Here is a 16,779-nt window from a genome sequence, read left to right on the forward strand (position 1 = left end):
AAGTGTGAACAGGTTAGCATTGTGTATTTAGAGCATCTCCAATACTAACTAGCTATTTGACTCTCTAAAATAATATAAAATATTAGGGGAAGAGCTAAACAAACTTGGAGGAGGGTGATCGAGAGTGATATGAGTTTAATGGGAATTGAGGAAAATATGGTAGTGGGTAGGACGGAGTGGAGGGAGCGAATTTGTGTCGCTGACACGACTTGATTTCACGGTTTTATATGATGGTTCATGTTAGCCGGCCCCGAATCATTTCGGGACTAAGGCTTTGTTGTTGTTGTTGTAGTCAAATTTAGCTAGCCAAATTTATGTCTTGCTCCAACCATGTTAGTTATTTGACTCTTTATTCAATTATCTTATCATTAAAAGTGATTAAATTTAAAGAAACAAAAAGTAGAAAAAAGAAACAAAAAGTAAAAAAAAAGAATGAATAAAAAATAGAAATAGCTAGTCAAAAAGCCAAATTTAGCTATTGAAAATAGTTAGATATTTATTTTAGAGAGTTCTGTCACCTTGTTGGGGTGGTTATTAAATTTGACCATTTCAAGAGTAGTGTCACCGTATGAAATAAGCTGTTACCAATCAATTTTAAAAAATGATGTTGAAAATTGACAAACAGACATAACTTGATATGCTATTTTAATGTCCATTTGATATGCATATGTTGTGCAGATGATGAAAATGCTTCTTGTAAGTCGAAACTGTGAGTATTTTCTTTCAAGATTCACGTTTGGGGGTATCTGCATTGTTAGTCTGATAATGGCATGCTATACAAGTCTGAATAGTAGTGAGCTCTGGTCTACTTTCTAAATGGTGGTTGAAGAAGCCAATCTGGACAACAGAACAACCACCTCCAGAGCTCTGCAACAATACCTATTCCATCTACTACAGAGCTGCAAAACCGTAAAAAATCTCTCTCAAATCCACTCCCAAATTGTGATCAACGGCTTTACGCAGAAAAAATACATTCTTGCTAAGTTACTTTCCTTCTACATAGCTTCTGGTTATCTCCACTCTGCACACCAAGTATTCAAGGATATACATACTCCAACTGTTGCCTTATGGAACCAGATGATCGGAGGCCATGCTCGAACCGAATCGCCGCGAATGTCTGTTGTATTGTTCAATCAAATGGGGGCTACAGAGGTGGAACCTGATGAGTTCACTTATTCGTTGCTTTTGAGTGGTTGCGCGAGGTCTGGGTTGTTAGGAGAGGGCGAGCAAGTTCACGGGAGAGTTTTGATAAATGGGTATTGCTCAAATGTGATTGTGAAGACGAATTTGGTTAATTTCTATTAGTGCTGATTATGGCGTCGAGTATGCACGTAAAGTGTTTGATGAAATGTGTGACAGAGAAAGGAATGTTGTGAGTTGGAATTCGATGCTTGCTGGGTATATGAGGTGTGGAGACATTGATGGGGCAATGAAGGTGTTTGATGAAATGCCGGAGAGAAATGTTGTCTCCTGGACGACTATGATTACTGGGTATGCTCGAATAGGCAAGTGTAAGCAGGCATTGAGTTTGTTCAATGAAATGAGGAGAATTCGTGTGGAATTGGATCAAGTGACTTTAGTGGCAGCACTATCAGCATGTGCTGAACTGGGGGATTTGAGATTGGGAAAGTGGATTCACTCTTATGTTGACGAAACCGTGATTGGTAAAAGCTATCCATTGTTGATTTCTTTGAACAATGCCCTTATTCACATGTATGCTAGCTGTGGTGTGATTGAAGAAGCATATAAAGTATTTAGAATGATGCCACAACGAAGTACGATTTCATGGACAACCATGATCACAGCATTTGCAAAACAAGGATACGCTCAAGAGGCTCTTACCCTCTTTAAATTGATGGGAGAAAAAGAAGCAAAGCCTGACGAGATAACCTTCATCGGTGTTCTATGTGCTTGTAGCCACGCTGGACTTGTGGATGAGGGTTGCCAATTCTTCATAGACATGGTTCAAAGATGGGGTATCAAGCCTAGGATTGAGCACTACGGATGTATAGTAGATTTATTGAGTCGTGCCGGGTTGTTAGATGAAGCATATGATCTCATTAAGACCATGCCCATGAAGCCCAATAATGCCATCTGGGGTGCTTTACTTGGTGGTTGCAGAATTCACAAAAATGCAGCACTTGCTTCCCGTGTGGCTACAAAGTTGATAGTTGAGCTTGATCCTGACAAAGCAGCTGGCTATCTTCTGCTCGTGGCACAAGTATATGCAACTGCCGAACGGTGGCAGGATTTTGCTTCCCTGAAAAAAAAGATTGTTGAGATGGGCGTAAGGAAGCCTGCTGGGCAGAGTTATGTTCAAGTAAATGGTGTGGTTCATGATTTTATTGCAGGAGATAGGAATCATAAGCTTGCACCTTTAATCTATGAGATGGTTGGCAGTATCAGTCAGCAAGTTGAATGGGCAAGCTACAAACCGGACACATGGGAAGTGCTTCCGGTTATCGATGGTTAGGACAATGAGTGACTGAGGGTGTTTGCTTCTTGCCTCGTGCTGGTGCTGATGTTCCTAACCGGGCGTCTACACATAATTAAGACCATATATAGCAGTCCAAGGATTGACAAATTTTAGTTTCTCACACAGGTTATCAATTACAAACAAGTAATCAAATGCTCACTGGAATTACAATGTATAGTAGTAATTAGTGCTATTCTTTGATGTGAATATTAACAATTTAACATTGTTTTCTCCTTGTAGCCACTAATATGTACCATTTGAGTTATTCTGTATGATGTTATCAGTTGCTATGGACTGTCTATGATTATCAAAGGTATTCGATTTTGTTCCATAAACAGAAAAGAAAAAGCCAAATGTAAGTTTTGTTAGATTAGAACCGTAAATATGAGTGAAGTAATTGTTGTTGTTATGATCATCACCGTTGTTTTTACGTTAAATTAAGACTGTTACTATAATAAAACAAGACATTTACGTATCTAGACTTCACTGATTGTGGCGGTTTCCCGTGATTTATGGAGGTTAAATTGATAATTTTTTGGTGTTTTTACCTAAAATAATTAAAAATCTATATACAATTTTTATAGAATTTTTAACTTTTTCCAGAGATCAGTGGATGCTCAAACCCCTCTACATCCATCCCGGAGGACAAAGGTAGAGATGATGTAGATAATCATATTAATGTAAATTGATTCACTTGTCTGTATTATTGTAATTATTTTGTATTTTGTAATCGTAAATTGATTCACTTGCCTATATTGTTGTAATTATTTTGTATAGAAAAGTTTCCTTTGATAGAGATAATTATATATAGGGTAAATTCCAAAAACAACCCCAGTGGTTTCATGTTGTTCAAAAAAAACCCTTGTGGTTTGTTTTTACAAAAAAAAAGACTGTGGTTTACGCCGTTACCCGAAAAACGGAAAATGGCATAACACCGTTAAAAGTGCTGACGTGACAAGGGGTAAATTGGAAATTTTTTATTTTTTATTTTTTTTATTTTTCCTTTTCTTCTTCCTCTCTCTTCTCTTCTTCTTCCTCACCGGAATCACCTCTCCGATACTCAATCCCGACCACCACACCACTCCATCAACCGATTCCAATTACAATGAGGATGATGATAGATTTAGGCAACCACAACCACAACCACACAAGTTCCCTCCGTATAATCGACACTCCAACCTCCGTCGACTGCGGCAGAGAAGTCCGATTCCGCCGATCATTTAGATCTCTAGTCGAGTGTATGGTCCCTTGCTGCGGATTCCTAACCGTCGGACTCCTTCGACACCGACTCCGATTCAACTCACTCCTCCTCATCCTCCTCCGCCGTCGTCTCCGGTACTTTCTTCGGTTACAGAAAAGGCCAAGACGATACTCGTACATCTCCGCTTCTACTCCTCGAATTCGCCGTTCCGACGGCGTATTTAGCGAAGGAGATGCAGTACGGTCTTCTCCGAATCGCGCTGGAATGCGATCAGATGAAAGGAAAGATCGAGTTCTTGTTCGCTGTTTAATGTCCCTGTTTGGACTATGTATTGCAACGGGAGGAAGGTCGGATTCGCTATACGGCGGAAGATGACGGTGAATGATGTGGCGGTTTTGAAAATGATGCAGTCGGTTTCTGTTGGTGCTGGTGTTTTGCCGGTGGCGCCTAAATCGGAGGAGGGAGATTTGATGTACTTACGTGCGAGTTTTGAACGAGTTATGGGGTCAGCTGACTGGGAATCGTTTCATATGATAAATCCGGTGGGGAGTTCCGGTCAGGAACTCAGTATTTTTCTGTTGAGATCGTGACGGAATCGTCGTCTTCCATTTAGGAGTAGTAAATTAATTAGCTTCTTCGTATATAATTAAGTATTTAATGTGTTTTTTTTCTTCTATGGTTATTTCATTAATTAGCTTATGAGTCTCCATAATATATCAAACAAGCATAAGAGAGAGAGAGAGAGGAGCAGAAGAAGAAGAGAAGAGAAGAGAGGAGAGGAGAGGAGAGGAGAGAAGAAGAAGAAAAGGAAAAATAAAAAATAAAAATAAAAAAATAAAAAGAAATATTTTTTCAACTTTACCCCTTGCCACGTCAGCATTTTTAACGGTGTTAAACCCTTTTCCGTTTTTCGGGTAACGGCGTAAACCACAGTCTTTTTTTTTTTTGTAAAAACAAACCACAAATGTTTTTTTTAAACAACATGAAACCACATGGGTTGTTTTTGGAATTTACCCTTATATATATTAATGTAAATTTATTCATTTATCTAAATTATTTTAATTACCTTGTATTGGAAAGTTTCCTTGCCGGGGTTTAGGTAATCTTAAATCCTAATTGTCTTCTCTCTATATATATTAAAATAGCAACAAATAGGATGATCATGGATACGAGTTTCGCTGGTATCCGCACTATCCGATTCTAATGGAATTACCTAAATCCTATGTAAAAGGATTGAGACGGGTATGAGATTCAAAAAATTATCCGTGATGGGTACAAGACGGGTATGAGATTACCTTAAGGTATCCGGGACACATAAATTTTATTCTCTTGAAAATTGATGAATGTTAACACCAAATGAAGGAAAAACTAAAGATTATCATTCTATTAAAATGAGCTTTTTATTTTTAGTTTGTTTGAATTTGTCGATGATTTGAGTGGTTTAAAATGTTTGAATTTAGAATGTTTATTAAATTTATAGATGGTTTATTAAATTTATATTTTGTTAGATTTGTAATTTATTTATATCATGTATTGATTTTTAACGGGCAAGGATACCCCTAATTTAAATTGGAACGGGTTTCAGATTCAAGAAGTATACCCATTAAAATAATGAAATGAGTGCGAGTAATTTAAAATAAATGGATAAGATTTTATGGTTGTCATTACTCATGGATATCCTACCTATTAAAATCTAAGCATAGATTTTTTTTTTTTTATGGAAGACTAGCATTTCATATATCTAGAAGTATAATTAACTTCTAGACTAGTCCATTAAAATATCTTGTGGTTGTAGTTAAAATTATCACCAACATAAATTAGTGGTTGATAATAATGAATAAAATCAAGTATAAATAGGAGGTAATATCATTGAGATTGCGTGCATCAAATTTAAGTGAGAATTAATGAGTGTGTAGTGAGCTTGTATGTAAGTGGATTGAAATAAATAAAGTGTATTTAATTTAAGTCTTCCATAATTTAATACTATCTGCTGCCATCCATAGTAAAAATGAAGCTCATATGTCAACTCTACTTTTTTTTCCAATTAAATACTAATAGATTAATTTAAATTATTTAATTACTGATATCAGACTAAATGATGTCACATGTATGACATCATCACCATCCTCATTGCAATGCAAGTCTAATCGTAATAAGAGCCCAAACACGTTCAAGACGGTCCTAGACTCACTTCAACAAGTCAGAAACGATCATTGCGGCCTAAGCCCACCGAGTGGCGGCCTATCATGGCCCATGAGGTTGTAACCTCAGAGCTTTAAAGAATCTTCTAGAATCCTACGTGACAAAGGATTCCTCACAAGGTTCAGACTCCTTAAGGGATCAGGAATCCTAGCTCTGTAAGGATTCCAAAAAAAGATGACAATCTTAAACCTAATCGAACACTATAAATATACATGTATAGACATAAGGTTTGGTACGTTAACTACTATCTCTAAACTTGTCCTTACCCTTCCATTCGGTCCTAAATCACAAACTGACTTAGGCATCGGAGCGGGTTTGCTAGACTCCGGTCCCGTCTGAACTGCATATTGTTTTGTAGGCTTAACACGATGTCGTATCAATATCACGGTTTGTTAACGGAACCAAGATAAGATAACAAGTTATCATTGGTGCGGTAAACATAGAGTTCGAATATCCACCGTCTATCAGGATATTTGGCGATGGCTCAATCTAGTCACGTTCACTTGGAGATTCACCAGAATAACGATCAAGAAGTTAATCAGCAAGTAGGGTCCTAGCCCCAGTTAGATCCTCAATACCAAGTCCTGGTGGAGGAAGTATCCGAAGGTTCGTCCAAAATTTAGCATCTATGCAAAAAGAGATGGACGATGCAAAAGCAACACATGAGTTGGAGATGGCTGATCTTCTACGGCAGTTGCAAAAGGCAAAAAAGGACAGCAAGAAAAACTCGCTCGAACGAAAGAATCTAGTAGGGAATCAACTAGGGCCACTATAGCATATTCCCGAAGCCTGTCCCTAGGTGGAGGTACTCCAGATCAAGAAACCCTCATTGGCACCGTAAAAGGCAAAATGACCTTAAGGACGCGGAGAAGGACAAATCCCACATGTGGGGCAAGCATCATTCACCATCAAAGCCCCGAAGTAACCGGCGTCGAAGGTCCAAGTTGGAGAAGACGAAGGCCAAAGAAGATGCGCCTCTCAGCAAAGAGGACATATAAGATCTCCTCGAGAAGAATTCTTTGCAAAATTCTAGTGCCTGAGATGGATATTTTGATTTGGCAGAAACCAACACACCTCTGTTGAAGGAGATTCAGCGGCAACCCATGCCTCGGAGATTTTGGGTTCCAACCTTCATACAGTACGGAGGATTGGGCGACCCTATCACCCACGCCAAAAACTTTCACCGAATAATGGAAGCAATTACAACTACTGATGTTGTATTGTGCCGTATTTTCCCCACTACTCTAAAAGAACCAGCGGCCTTTTGGTATGAGCATACATACTTATTTGACATAGGAGGTGAAAGCCCAAGACACTCTTCTACTCAGAAGTTAATGACGACACCAACATGAGAAGAAACTTAGACGCAGTGGAAGGGAAAAAAGAGGTGGCAGCTATCAAAATGGAAGCTTATCGCCAGAGAATGAAGGCCATTTACGATAAAAATGTTGGTGTGCCCTAGTTCATAGGCATTGGTTCTTATAAAATGTATTTATGTCACATTAATAAAGACATTAATCTAGTTCATTTATATCTTGTGCTATAATATGAATAGAGAATCCATTGATTGATAATCGTAAAACCATATCCCAAGTCTATTCTATCATGGGAATGATTAGGACCACAGACTTGTATATTCGATGACTGTATGGTAGTAATTGATACTAGCCATAGCACTTGATAAGTCAGTTGTGAATATGGGTACATGTTGTATACATGTGACTGGATCGATCCGCCTGAGAAAACTACATGGTGGTTGTGTCATTAATTTTCTTAAGTAGGTCTCTAACTGTCTTCAGACCAGATTTCATTATAATATCAATGTGGGATCCGGTTCACTTTGACATACGCCTAACAGGTCTGTAACAGGATGTCAAATATGGATATGATCGGGTGAACAGGTGAACACATTAGTATTGATAGTGAAGTGATGGAATTACCACTCACATAACAGTGAGATGATATCACAGGCCACTTGATAAGTGAGATTGATAAGTGCGTGGCCACACCCTGATAAGTACTTTACTTATCTGATTCATTAATCTACTTAAGATCAAGAAATATCATAAACATCAGAGAGGATGACAGCCGCCATGCCTCTTGTTTATAATATCGATATCAAATGGTAAAAGACGTTAAGAGATAACTACATGGTATCTGCATCTTTAGACTGCTGAAACTCTGTCTTAGTTAGGGGCAGTAATAGTTTGCTAGAACCCACTTACTGTCTGTGAGCGATAAGCCCACTGTTAGCTAAGGACAGACCCATAGGATCGTGCACATCGAACATCTGAGTTAGAACTCATAGAACGGTACATTGGAGAGATAGAATTTATTAATTGATTGACAATAAAATGTCAATGTAATTAATTAGTGGTTGATTAATTGATTAATTGATACTTTGTATCAATGTAATTAATTAATGGTTTTAGGAGTTGAATATTTAATTGATTAATTAATTTGCGGAATGTAATTAATTAATTTATAAATTAATAATATTGCATTCGGTGAATAATTAATTAAACTAATACGTTAATTTATTAATTAGTGTTGTTTGTTTAATTAGGGTAATTAGATTTAATCTAATCATAATTAATTGCATAGAATAAATATTATTGGTATTTATTTATATAATTAGACTAGGATTGGATTAGTTTTTGTTATTAACCAATTAACCCTAAACCAATTAGGTTTAGGAATACACTATATATAAAAATTAAAACACTCTAAACCTAATTAACCCTAATATACTAATTCGGCCACCACCAAGATTTAGAAAGGCAAATCTTTTGAATTTCGGCAGCTACACCACTGAGAAAGTGGAATCTTTTTGGCAAATTTCACTATCTCTCCAGTTCTTCATCCGTTCTTCGGCTAGCACCGGTTCTAGCTCAATAGCTGTTCGTGCACATGACTACGGAGATCTTACTACCTTGTGGATTCTTCAGCCGTCTCTAGAAGAGACATTCCGGGTATGTTTATATCCTTAAACGGATCAAAAGGTTTTATTCAATCAATGGTTAACGGATAAAGATCAAGCTATAAGGGATTAGAAATAATTTTAAACCGCAATTCCGCTGCGCTACAGTTGATTAACTGGTATAATCTCTAACAGTGGTATCAGAGCCATGGTTTAGTCCATTTTGATTGATTGAAAATTAATAAGATTTGGTTTTATTATTTTTCCAAATCAAGTTTTGAAATTTCCTATTAATTCCTCGTATAGAATTGTTCTAGGAAGTTCTCTAATTTTATTTCTGTCTGTATTTTTGTTTCGTTATGAGATTATTATTTTTTAAATAATAAATTAATTAAAATACAGCAGCCATTTTTAAAAATAAAAACAGAAAAAATAGTCTGGATTCGCGAAACAGTAATCGCGGGACTGCTGTCCGCGGACAGCAGCCCCGCGGCTGCTGTCTGGCAGACAGCGGCACTGCTGCTATCCACGGACAGCAGCCCCGACTGCCGTCCGTGAACGCGAAATCACCGAATTTAGTTTTAAATTTGGTGTTTGGGACAGATTTAATCTTTTAAATTTTTCTCGGGTAATTTTAATTAAATCTGGGCCCTAATACCTTTTAATTTATTAAACGTGCTTTGAATAAAAATTAATTGGTATTAAAATGTTTTTGATTGGCATGCATATTTAATTTTTAATCGAAATTGGCCCAATAGACCGTGACACCGGTTTAAATTGGGAGGGCTAAATTTTAGATATGTGACGACCCTAAAAATTAAGTGGGAGCGAAATTGTAATTTTGCATAAAAATGGATGTTAACCGTTTGGGCCTTTATGGGCCTTAGTCACGTATGGTAAAATTGGCGATTTCACCCTAAGTAACTCGGTTTAACTTTATTAGATGATTTTGGAATGCCATGATCATGCATTATATTTATATGTCTTACCGTGCAGCAATGTGTTATAAAGTTCCATGAGCCCTAAATTAAAGTCGATTTGTAATTTAATTTATTTTGGGAAATATGGCCTGCGTGCCATTCTTTCATTAATGTAATTTTAGAATAGGTTCTATTCATAAAAATTGTAATTGGTCGTGAAGAAGCCCAGATGGTCCAAGCCCATGGTGGGAGCCCAAAGAGACTTGAAGCAAGCCCGTGAAGATTAGATAGTTTATCTAGTTTCACGAGGATGTATTATAAGGCCCATAGAGTCTCTATGTTTATTTTAATTATACAATTGCTTAGTATAACATGAAATATAAGTAGCAACGATCACCAGATCATCACCCGCGATAATTATATGTTAAAGCCGTATCACTTAATTAATCCGGATAATGAAATATTGAGTCGCTTAAAAGTGCTTTCCAGATTCACACCTCTTCCTCCCAGGTAGTGCTACAGTGTATGACGTGCCCTAGCAGGTATGCTATAGTAATTAGTGGGCCGTCGAGGGTTAGGATACTTCAGTATGGCTAATACGTGTATGGTGGTTGGACTCAACGTGGGTAGCATTAGCTTAGAGCGAGCCCTAAGCACAGATGGGCTAAGTGTCACAAAGCCCATCAAACCAAGAGTCCTTGCAGAGGATTGGATAGTTTATCCTACCAAATCGTCAATGGTCGACGGCGGAGCCCTAGCTCGGTCTATTATTGATGGATTGTGGATCTTGGTCAAGACAGCCAAATAAATATCACCAGTAACAAATTAAAATGGATTATTAATTTGATCTTTGGCTTAAGCCCTTTATTCTAACTCTAATGTAATTTTTCCACGTAGATAAAAATCACCAAGTTACATAAAAGAAATAATGAATGCAACAAGCAACAACTCACTCAGACCACTCCTGGAAAAGAAAAAACTTTCAGGGACTGATTTCCTTGACTATTCTATGGACTTGCAAAAGGTTTATAGACACGAGTGGAAGGAATCTGTACTGACTGCTACCTTGCCAGCCAACAAAGGGAACACACCTAAGGGAAAGACCAAATCCAAGTCAAAGGCGAACACCCAAAAGGCCAAGTCAAAGACAAGGAAGGCGGCAGCTCCTAAAGGTAGGTTGGCCTTGGCAGATGATATCTGTCACGAGTGTAATGAGAAGGGACACTGGAAGAACACGTGTCCAAAGCTAAGGGAGAAACAGAAGGCCAAAGCTTCTGGTTCTGGCATTTATGTTGTTGAGATAAATCTGGTTATTTCTACTTCTTGGGTTTTAGACACTGGATGTGGTACTCACATTTGTTCAAATGTGCAGGGACTGGGAAATAGGAGATTGTTAGGATCTGGTGAAGTGGATCTTCGAGTTGGCAATGGTGCTCGTGTAGAGGCCTTGGAAATCGGAGATTACACTTTAGAGATGCCTACTGGTTTAGTTTTAGAACTTAGAGATTGTTGTTTTGTACCCGCAATGCGCAGGAATATTATCTCAGTTTCTATGTTGGATATTTCCGGTTTTAATTTTAATATTGGACGTGGTAGGATTTCTATACATCGTGGCAATATTGTTTATGGAACCGCATTTCTAGAAAATGGTTTGTATATCCTTGATCTAAAATGTAGTGAATCAATCTATAACATAAACACTAAAAGGATTAAGACTAATGAACTAAATCCTCCATATATCTGGCACTGTCGTCTTGGCCACATAAATGAGAAACGCATAACTAGGCTTTACTCTAGTGGAGCGCTAGGGTCATTCGACATGCAGTCTTATGACACGTGTGAATCTTGTTTAAGAGGGAAGATGACAAAGGCGCCTTTCACTAAAACTGGTGTAAGGGCCACGGAGCTATTGGAACTGATACACTTAGATGTGTGCGGTCCAATGAGCACAAGTGCTAGATCTGGTTTTCTGTACTTTGTTACCTTCACAGATGACTATAGCCGGTATGGGTATGTGTATCTGATGAAACATAAATCTGAAACTCTTCTGAGATTCAAAGATTTTAAAAATGAAGTAGAAAATCAACTTGGCAAGAAAGTAAAAGCGCTCCGGTCTGATAGAGGGGGCGAATACTTGAGCCAAGAGTTTGTCTTATTCTTGAGAGAGTGTGGGATTGTATCCCAACTCACTCCTCCTGGTACACCCCAATGGAATGGAGTGTCAGAAAGGAGGAATAGGACCCTGCTCGACATGGTCCGCTCAATGATGAGTCAAGCTTCTCTCCCTATCTCCTTTTGGGGATTTGCTTTGGAAACTGCTGCTCATATAATTAACAATACACCGAGCAAGGCAGTTGAAGGAACACCATATGAATTATGGACGGGCCAAAAGCCCAGCGTTTCCTTCATGAAGATTTGGGGCTGTGATGCACATGTCAAGAAATTGATAAGTGGCAAACTAGAGTCTAGATCTGTTAAATGCCAGTTCGTGGGTTACCCTAAGGAAACTGAGGGTTATTACTTCTACAACCCAACCGAGAATAAAACATTCGTGGCTAGGTTTGCAGTCCTTTTGGAAAAGGAATTCCTTTCCAAAGTAGACAGTGGGAGCAATATTGATCTCGCTGAGATTCAAGACTCACTAACTCCTATAGCAGATGCTGAGGATGCTCAGGTAACTGATTTAGGTCCTCAAGAAATTAAGGAGGCTGAACCAGTTACACATGAACCTAGAAGGTCTGATAGGACACGTCATCAGTCCGAAAGGTACGGCTTTGTCGTGACTGATGATGGGGACATAATGGTCGATGACCAGGATGAGCCCAAGACTTATCAAGAGGCTATTGAAAGCCCAATATCAGATCAATGGCGTAAAGCTATGGAGGCTGAAATGCAGTCCATACGTGATAACCAAGTGTGGAACTTGGTGGATCCACCTCTGGGTGTTAAAACGATTGGCTGCAGGTGGTGTTTCAAATTAAAAGCCGATAACACCTTCAAGGGGCGACTGGTGGCAAAAGGTTATAGACAAATCCAAGGAATTGACTATGATGAAACCTTTTCACCAGTTGCTATGTTCAAATCCATTAGGATAGTACTAGCCATAGCTGCATGGTATAACTATGAGATATGGTAGATGGACGTTAAAACCGCTTTCCTGAACGGGAAGTTACTCGAAGATGTCTACATGACACAACTAGAAGGTTTTATCGATCCAAAGTATCCTAACCGAGTATGTAAGCTTCAAAGATCCATTTATGGATTGAAGCAAGCATCTAGGTCTTGGAATCAGAGATTCAATGAAGCCATAACTGAATATGTTTTCGTGCAGAATCTTGATGAACCCTGTGTGTGTATGAAATTCAGTGGGAGCATATCCACTTTCTTGATATTGTATGTCGATGACATACTGCTCATTGGAGGCGATATACCAACACTGCAAGGCATGAAGCAGTGGTTGAGTAAATGCTTCGCAATGAAAGACTTAGGAGAAGCCGAAACGATCTTAGGGATCAAGATCTACAAAGTTAGATCCAACCGACTTCTAGGCTTGAGTCAGGCATCGTACATAGACAAGGATCCATCATATGCTCCATGTTATGTACAAGGCCATATGTTGCGTGTTGCACCAAACGTGACTAGTCGGTGCTAGTTAGATCCTGATAAGGAACAATGGAAGACAGTCAAGGCAATCCTAAAGTACCTTAATCGTACCAAGGATGTTTTTCTTAGTATTTGATGGGTAGAAGAAATGGAAATATCAGGTTACACTGATCGAGACTTTAAGGATGATAACCAGTCACATACTGGTTATGGATTTCTCATGAATGGCGATGCCATTAGTTGGAGATCCTTAAAGTAGCCAACCATTGCCGATTTTATGACGAAAGCTAAGTACATCGTTGCATGCGATGATGCAGAGGAAGTAGTTTGGATTAAGAAGTTCATAACTGATTTAGGAGTAGGTCAAACTCTCCTAAGATTAGTTGATGTTTTTTGTGACAATAATGGGGTCATAGCGCAAGCACTGGATCCCATATCACACAAGAGATCCAAACGTGTACTTAGATAGTAACACCTTACCCGGTGACATTACATTGTAGAGGGTTGACACTGAGAACAATGTCACTGGTCAGTTTACCAAAACAATTGGTAGTACTAGATCTGTAGTGTTTAGGGCAATACCCGCTTGGAACTAGTTCAAGTGGGAGACTGTTGGTGTGCCCTAGTTCATAGGCATTGGTTCTTATAAAATGTATTTATGTCACATTAATAAAGGCATTAATCTAGTTCATTTATATCTTGTGCTATAATATGAATAGAGAATCCATTGATTGATAATCGTAAAACCATATCCCAAGTCTATTCTATCATGGGAATGATTAGGACCACAGTCTTGTATATTCGACGACTGTATGGTAGTAATTGATACTAGCCATAGCACTTGATAAGTCAGTTGTGAATATGGGTACATGTTGTATACATGTGACTGGATCGATCCACCTGAGAAAACTACATGGTGGTTGTGTCATTAGTTTTCTTAAGTAGGTCTCTAACTGTCTTCAGACCAGATTTCATTATAATATCAATGTGGGATCCGGTTCACTTTGACATATGCCTAACAGGTCTGTAACAGGATGCCAAATATGGGTATGATCGGGTGAACAGGTGAACGCATTAGTATTGATAGTGAAGTGATGGAATTACCACTCACATAACAGTGAGATGATATCACATGCCACTTGATAAGTGAGATTGATAAGTGTGTGGCCACACCCTGATAAGTAGTTTACTTATCTGATTCATTAATCTACTTAAGATCAAGAAATATCATAAACATCAGAGAGGATGACAGCCGCCATACCTCTTGTTTATAATATCGATATCAAATGGTAAAAGACGTTAAGAGATAACTACAGGGTCTCTGCATCTTTAGACTGCTGAAACTCTGTCTTAGTTAAGGGCAGTAATGGTTTGCTAGAACCCACTTACTGTCTGTGAGCGATAAGCCCACTGCTAGCTAAGGACAGACCCATAGGATCGTGCACATCGAACATCTGAGTTAGAACTCATAGAACGGTACATTGGAGAGATAGAATTTATTAATTGATTGACAATAAAATGTCAAGATAATTAATTAGTGGTTGATTAATTGATTAATTGATACTTTGTATCAATGTAATTAATTAATGGTTTTAGGAGTTGAATATTTAATTGATTAATTAATTTTCGGAATGTAATTAATTAATTTGTAAATTAATAATATTGCATTCGGTGAATAATTAATTAAACTAATACGTTAATTTATTAATTAGTGTTGTTTGTTTAATTGGGGTAGTTAGATTTAATCTAATCATAATTAATTGCATAGAATAAATATTATTGGTATTTATTTATGTAATTAGATTAGGATTGGATTAGTTTTGTTATTAACCAATTAACCCTAAACCAATTAGGTTTAGGAATACACTATATATATATATAAATTAAAACACTCTAAACCTAATTAACCCTAATATACTAATTCGGCCACCACCAAGATTTAGAAAGGAAAATCTTTTGAATTTCGGTAGCCACACCAGTGAGAAAGTGGAATATTTTCGGCAAATTTCACTATCTCTCCAGTTCTTCATTCGTTCTTCGGCTAGCACCGGTTCTAGCTCAATAGCTGTTCGTGCACCTGACTACGGAGATCTTACTATCTTGTGGATTCTTCAACCGTCTCTAGAAGAGATAGTCCGAGTATGTTTATATCCTTAAACGGATCAAAAGGTTTTATTCAATCAATGGTTAACAGATAAAGATCAAGCTATAAGGGATTAGAAATAATTTTAAACCGCAATTCCACTGCGCTACAGTTGATTAACTGGGTATAATCCCTAACAAAAAAAAAAGTAAGGCCCAGGCAATTCGGGGAGTTGGTCATGCGTAGCACCAAACCTCCTAAACTCATGAAGGAAAGGAAAAAATGGGATGAATGTGGGAAGGTCTATACCAAATAGCCGAATGTGTTAGTACACACACTTACATGCTAAGGAAAATAGGCGGTAAGCTAGTACCTAGAACCTGGAATGCAACAACACTTAGAAAGTACTATCAATAGAAGGTTCGACAAGCACTTTACTTATTATGCTTTATTTTAATATAATGTAATGTACTCGTTCCTATTGCTACGACATCTCAATAACAAGACATTTTACAATCATACTATTGAGTACATTAATCAAGAATTCCGTAATTGACCATATTAAAGGTCAATCCTATGCATGCTAAAAGGATTTCGATCAAAGGTCTTAAGTCGAAAAGATTCTTCGATCTAATACACTCACTCTAAAACAAGGTACGTAAGGTACTTTATAGAAAAACCATTGCACGAAACAAACAAATGAACCGTATGGTTAATAAGGGATGCTTCGTACATGCTTGTAAGAGAAAATAGATGATTAAAAAATACACTTCATTCGTAAAAATTGTTGAAATACAATGCAAAAATGAAGTTACAACAGACGGGGCAATACGAAGATCAATCTATGAGCCTCGATTGGGCACCACTTCACCATCTAGCTTCGAGTCAGATTCATGAGGAAGATCCGCATTATCCAAACCCGCAGGTGCTGGAAAGGAAGGGTCGAATTCAGGATAAGGCTCACTATCACTTGGTGGATCCACATTCACCTAGTAGTCCATATCGACATCTAAATATCTTTCTCTTATTGACTTAAAAAGCTTCACCCGATAACGGTTCATTCTCACAAAACCAATGTCACGGGTCTCCCGTAGCTCCTTCAAATGAAGCATTTCCTCAGTGTACAATTTGCTTTTCAACTTGGAAACATCTGCAGTTTGCCTTTTAGAAAAGCTTTTGAGCCTCTGGTTCTCAGCTTGGGCCTCTCGCAAGTCTTCATCACATTTCAACCACTTTTCATTAGACTCAGCAAGCTAAGCAGAAAATCGTGCGTTACCTTCGGTGGACTCCGTCCGAACTGCGTAAAGCGCCCTATCTAAAGTGCCAACCTGAGACTTAGCCTTATCGTGTTCCTCTTAGAACCTTTCACTTTGA

The 16,779-nt window shown here is 38.0% G+C and overlaps 2 pseudogenes; both read left to right on the forward strand.

Moving 5' to 3' along the window:
• Positions 1-612: 612 nt before the first annotated feature.
• Positions 613-2,806, forward strand: LOC136232483 (pentatricopeptide repeat-containing protein At5g56310-like; annotated as a pseudogene).
• A 722-nt stretch (positions 2,807-3,528) lies between these two features.
• LOC136201781 (protein MIZU-KUSSEI 1-like) lies at positions 3,529-4,406 on the forward strand (annotated as a pseudogene).
• The last annotated feature ends 12,373 nt before the right edge of the window (positions 4,407-16,779 follow it).

Source organism: Euphorbia lathyris, chromosome 1 (genome assembly GCF_963576675.1).
Source record: "Euphorbia lathyris chromosome 1, ddEupLath1.1, whole genome shotgun sequence".
In the NCBI taxonomy this organism is placed as follows: domain Eukaryota; kingdom Viridiplantae; phylum Streptophyta; class Magnoliopsida; order Malpighiales; family Euphorbiaceae; genus Euphorbia; species Euphorbia lathyris.